The sequence below is a fragment of the Panulirus ornatus genome, chromosome 12, assembly GCF_036320965.1.
Source record: "Panulirus ornatus isolate Po-2019 chromosome 12, ASM3632096v1, whole genome shotgun sequence".
Taxonomy (NCBI): Eukaryota; Metazoa; Arthropoda; class Malacostraca; order Decapoda; family Palinuridae; genus Panulirus; species Panulirus ornatus.
Window position 1 is genome coordinate 38,223,461 of NC_092235.1, and position 6,527 is coordinate 38,229,987.

Here is a 6,527-nt window from a genome sequence, read left to right on the forward strand (position 1 = left end):
CTTATGGTGAGGTGCCTGAGGATTGGTAGAATGCCTGTATAGTGCAAAGGGGATAAAAGAGAGTGCTCAAATTACAGAGGTATAAGTTTGTTCAGTATTCCTGAGAAATTATATGGGAGGCTATTGATTGAGAGGGTGGGGGCATGTACAGAGCATCAGATTGGGGAAGAGCATTGTGGGTTCAGAAATGGTAGAGGATGTGTGGATCAGGTGTTTCCTTTGAAGAATGTATGTGAGCAATACTTAGAAAAGAAAATGAATTTGTATGTAGCATTTGTGGATCTGGAGAAGGCATATGATAGAGTTGATAGAGATGCTCTGTGGAAGGTATTAAGAATATATGGTGTGGGAGGGAAGTTATTAGAAGCAGTGAAAAGTTTCTGTCGAGGATGTAAGGCATCTGTACGTGTAGGAAGAGAGGAAAGTGATTGGTTTTCAGTGAATGTAGGTTTGCGGCAGGGGTGTGTGATGTCTCCATGGTTGTTTAATTTGTTTATGGATGGGTTTGTTAGGGAGGTGGATGCAAGAGTTTTGGAAAGAGGGGTAAGTATGCAGTCTGTTGTGGATGATAGAGCTAGGGAAGTGAGTCAGTTGTTGTTCGCTGATGATACAGCGCTGGTGGCTGATTCGTGTGAGAAACTGCTGGTGACTGAGTTTGGTAAAGTTTGTGAAAGAAGAATATATATATATATATATATATATATATATATATATATATATATATATATATATATATATATATATATATATATATATATATATATACTGTTTTTTTGTTTTTTTTTGCTTTGTCGCTGTCTCCCGCGTTTGCGAGATAGCGCAAGGAAACAAACGAAAGAAATGGCCCAACCCACCCCCATACACATGTATATACATACACGTCCACGCACGCAAATATACATACCTACACAGCTTTCCATGGTTTACCCCAGACGCTTCACATGCCTTGATTCAATCCACTGACAGCACATCAACCCCGGTATACCACATCGATCCAATTCACTCTATTTCTTGCACGCCTTTCACCCTCCTGCACGTTCAGGCCCCGATCACACAAAATCTTTTTCACTCCATCTTTCCACCTCCAGTTTGGTCTCCCACTTCTCGTTCCCTCCACCTCTGACACATATATCCTCTTGGTCAATCTTTCCTCACTCATTCTCTCCATGTGCCCAAACCATTTCAAAACACCCTCTTCTGCTCTCTCAACCACGCTCTTTTTATTTCCACACATCTCTCTTACCCTTACGTTACTTACTCGATCAAACCACCTCACACCACACATTGTCCTCAAACATCTCATTTCCAGCACATCCACCCTCCTGCGCACAACTCTATCCATAGCCCACGCCTCGCAACCATACAACATTGTTGGAACCACTATTCCTTCAAACATAACCATTTTTGCTTTCCGGGATAATGTTCTCGACTTCCACACATTCTTCAAGGCTTCCAGAATTTTCGCCCCCTCCCCCACCCTATGCTCAACTTTCGCTTCCATTGTTCCATCCGCTGCCAGATCCACTCCCAGATATCTAAAACACTTTACTTCCTCCAGTTTTTCTCCATTCAAACTTACCTCCCAATTGACTTGACCCTCAACCCTACTGTACCTAATAGCCTTGCTCTTATTCACATTTACTCTTAACTTTCTTCTTTCACACACTTTACGAAACTCAATCACCAGCTTCTGCAGTTTCTCACATGAATCAGCCACCAGCGATGTATATATATATATATATATATATATATATATATATATATATATATATATATATATATATATATATATATATATATATATATATAAATGTATATATATATATATATATAAATGTATATATATATATATACATATATATATATAAATATATTATTATTGTTATTGTTATTTTGCTTTGTCGCTGTCTCCCGCGTTTGCGAGGTAGCGCAAAGAAACAGACGAAAGAAACGGCCCAACCCACCCCCATACACAATGTATATACATACACGTCCACACACGCAAATATACATACCTATACATCTCAATGTACACATATATATACACACAGAGACTTATACATATATACATATGTAAATAATTCATACTGTCTGCCTTTATTTGTTCCTATCGCCACCTCGCCACACATGGAATAAGAACCCCCTCCCCCCTCATGTGTGCGAGGTAGCGCTAGGAAAAGACACCAAAGGCCCCATTCGTTCACACTCAGTCTCTAGCTGTCATGTAATAATACACCGAAATCGCAGCTCCCTTTCCACATCTACGCCCCACACAATTTTCCATGGTTTACCCCAGGCGCTTCACATGCCCTGGTTCAATCCATTGACAGCACGTCGACCACGGTATACCACATCGTTCCAATTCACTCTATTCTTTGCACGCCTTTCACCGTCCTGCATGTTCAGGCCCCGGTCACTCAAAATCTTTTTCACTCCATATTTCCACCTAAAATTTGGTCTCCCACTTCTCCTCGTTCCCTCCACTTCTGATAAATATATCCTCTTGGTGAATCTTTCCTCACTCATTCTCTCCATGTGACCAAACCATTTCAAAACACCCTCTTCTGCTCTCTCAACCACGCTCTTTTTATTTCCACACATCTCTCTTACCCTTACATTACTTACTCGATCAAACCACCTCACACCACATATTGTCCTCAAACATCTCATTTCCAGCACATCCACCCTCCTACAAACCACTCTATCCATAGCCCACGCCTCGCAACCATACAACGTTGTTGGAACCACTATTCCTTCAAACATACCCATTTTTGCTTTCCGAGATAATGTTCTCGACTTCCACACATTCTTCAAGGCCCCCAGAATTTTCGCCCCCTCCCCCACCCTATGATTCACTTCCGCTTCCATGGTTCCATCCGCTGCCAGATCCACTCCCAGATATCTAAAACACTTTACTTCCTCCAGTTTTTCTCCATTCGAACTTACCTCCCAATTGACTTGACCCTCAACCCTACTGTACCTAATAACCTTGCTCTTATTCACATTTGCTCTTAACTTTTTTCTTTCACACACCAAACTCAGTCACTAGCTTCTGCACTTTCTTACATGAATCAGCCACCAGCGCTGTATCATCAGCGAACAACAACTGACTCACTTCCCAAGCACTCTCATCCACAACAGACTGCATACTTGCCCCTCTTTCCATAACTCTTGAATTCAACTCCCTCACCCCATCCATAAACAAATTAAACAACCATGGAGACATCACACACCCCTGCCGCAAACCTATATTCACTGAGAACCAATCACTTTCCTCTCTTCCTACACGTACACATGCCTTACATCCTCGATAAATACTTTTCACTGCTTCTAACAACTTGCCTCCTACAACATATATTCTTAATACCTTCCACAGAGCATCTCTATCAACTCTGTCATATGCCTTCTCCAGATCCATAAATGCTACATACAAATCCACTTGTTTTTCTAAGTATTTATCACATACATTCTTCAAAGCAAACACCTGATCCACACATCCTCTACCACTTCTGAAACCACACTGCTCTTCCCCAATCTGATGCTCTGTACATGCCTTCACCCTCTCAATCAATAGCCTCCCATATAATTTACCAGGAATACTGAACAAACTTATACCTCTGTAATTTGAGCACTCACTCTTATCCCCTTTGCCTTTGTACAATGGCACTATGCACGCATTCCGCCAATCCTTAGGCACCTCACCATGAATCATACATGCATTAATAACCTTACCAACCAGTCAACAATACAGTCATCCCCTTTTTTAATAAATTCCACTGCAATACCATCCAAACCTGCTGCCTTGCCAGGTTTCATCTTCCGTAAAGCTTTTACTACCTCTTCTCTATTTACCAAATCATTTTCCCTAACCCTCTCACTTTGCACATCACCTCGACCAGAACACCCTCTATCTGCCACTCTATCATCAAACACATTCAACAAACCTTCAAAATACTCACTCCATCTCCTTCTCACATCACCACTACTTGTTATCACCTCCCCATTAGCCCCCTTCACTGAAGTTCCCATTTGTTCCCTTGTCTTACGCACTTTATTTACCTCCTTCCAAAACATATTTTTATTCTCCCTGAAATTTAATGATACTCTCTCACCCCAACTCTCATTTGCCCTCTTTTTCACTTCTTGCACCTTTCTTTTGACCTCCTGCCTCTTTTTTTTACACCTCCCCCACTCATTTGCATTTTTCCCTGCAAAAATCGTCCAAATGCCTGTCTCTTCTCTTTCACTAATAATCTTACTTCTTCATCCCACCACTCACTACCTTTTCTAATCAACCCACCTCCCACGCTTCTCATGCCACAAGCATCTTTTGCGCAAGCCATCACTGCTTCCCTAAATACATCCCATTCCTCCCCCACTCCCCTTACCTCCTTTGTTCTCACCTTTTTCCATTCTGTACTCAGTCTTTCCTGGTACTTCCTCACACATGTCTCCTTCCCAAGCTCACTTACTCTCACCACTCTCTTCACCCCAACATTCTCTCTTCTTTTCTGAAAACCTCCACAAATCTTCACCTTCGCTTCCACAAGATAATGATCAGACATCCCTCCAGTTGCACCTCTCAGCACATTAACATCCAAAAGTCTCTCTTTCGTGCGTCTATCAATTCACACGTAATCCAATAACGCTCTCTGGCCATCTCTCCTACTTACATACGTATACTTATGTATATCTCGCTTTTTAAACCAGGTATTCCCAATCACCAGTCCTTTTTCAGCACATAAATCTACAAGCTCTTCACCATTTCCATTTGCAACACTGAACCCTCCATGTATACCAATTATTCCCTCAACTGCTATATTACTCACGTTTGCATTCAAATCACCCATCACTATAACCAGTTCTTGTGCATCAAAACCACTAACACACTCATTCAGCTGCTCCCAAAACACTTGCTTCTCATGATCTTTTTTCTCATGCCCAGGTGCTTATGCACCAATAATCACCCATCTCTCTCCATCAACTTTCAGTTTTACCCATATCAATCTAGAATTTACTTCCTTACACTCTATCACATACTCCCACAACTCCTGATTCAGGGTTGGTAGTGCTACTCCTTCCCTTGCTTTTGTCCTCTCACTAATCCCTGACTTTACCCCCAAGACATTCCCAAACCACTCTTCCCCTTTATCCTTGAGCTTCATTTCACTCAGAGCCAAAACATCCAGGTTCCTTTCCTCAAACATACTACCTATCTCTCCGTTTTTCTCATCTTTGTTACATCCACACACATTTAGACACCCCAATCTGAGCCTTCGAGGAGGATGAGCATTCCTCGCGTGACTCCTTCTTCTGTTTCCCGTTTTAGAAAGTTAAAATACAAGGAGGGGAGGGTTTCTGGGCCCCCGCTCCCGTCCCCTCTAGTCGCCTTCTACGACACGTGAGGAATGCGTGGGAAGTATTCTTTCTCCCCTATCCCCAGGGATACCTATCCCCAGGGATATATATATATATATATATATATATATATATATATATATATATATATATATATATATATATATATATATATATATATATATATATATATATATATATATATATATATATATATATATATATATATATATATATATATATATATATATATATATATATATATATATATATATATATATATATATATATATATATATATATATATATATATATATATATATATATATATATATATATATATATATATATATATATATATATATATATATATATGTATATATTTCATACATATTCACCAGGTGGGTAGAATACAAAGGGAAGTGAATGGTGGGATGAAGAATTAAAGATGTTAGTGAAAGAGAAAAGAGAGGCGTTTGGACATTACTTGCAGGTGAGGAGTGGAAATGACTGGGAGATGTATGAAAGAAAGCGTCAGGGGGTCAAGAGGAAGGTGCAAGGGTTGAAATAGAAGGGAAATGAGAGTTGAAGTGAGAGAGTATCAATAAGATTTAGGGAGAGTAAGATGTTTTGTACGGAGGTAAATAACGTGCGTTGAACAAGAGAACAAATAGGAAAATCGCTGAAGGGAAGGAGAGGGAAGTGATAACAAGTAGTGATGAAGTGAGATGATGAATTGCGTGTTTTGAAGTTTTGATGAATGTGTTTGATGATAGAGTGTCAGTTGTAGAGTGTTTTGATCGGGGTGGTACGCAAAGTGATAGGCTCAGGGAGAATGGTTTGGTTAAGAGAAGAGGTGGTGAAAGCCTTGCAGAAGATGAAATTCGGCAAGGTGGCGGGATTGGATGGTATTGCAGTTGATAATATTAAGAAATGGCGTGGCTGTGTTGATGCAACGCAGGTGACTTGAGTGAGAAACTGCAAAAGCTGATGACTGAGTTTGGAAAAGTGTGTGAAAGGAGAAAGTTGTAAGTAGATGTAAATAAATGCTAGATTATTAGCTTCAGCAATGTTGAGGAACAAGCTAGTCGGGGATGTAAGTTTAAATGAAGGAAAATTGGTGGAAGTAAAGTGTTTTGAATATCTGGGAGTGGTTTTAGCAGCGAATG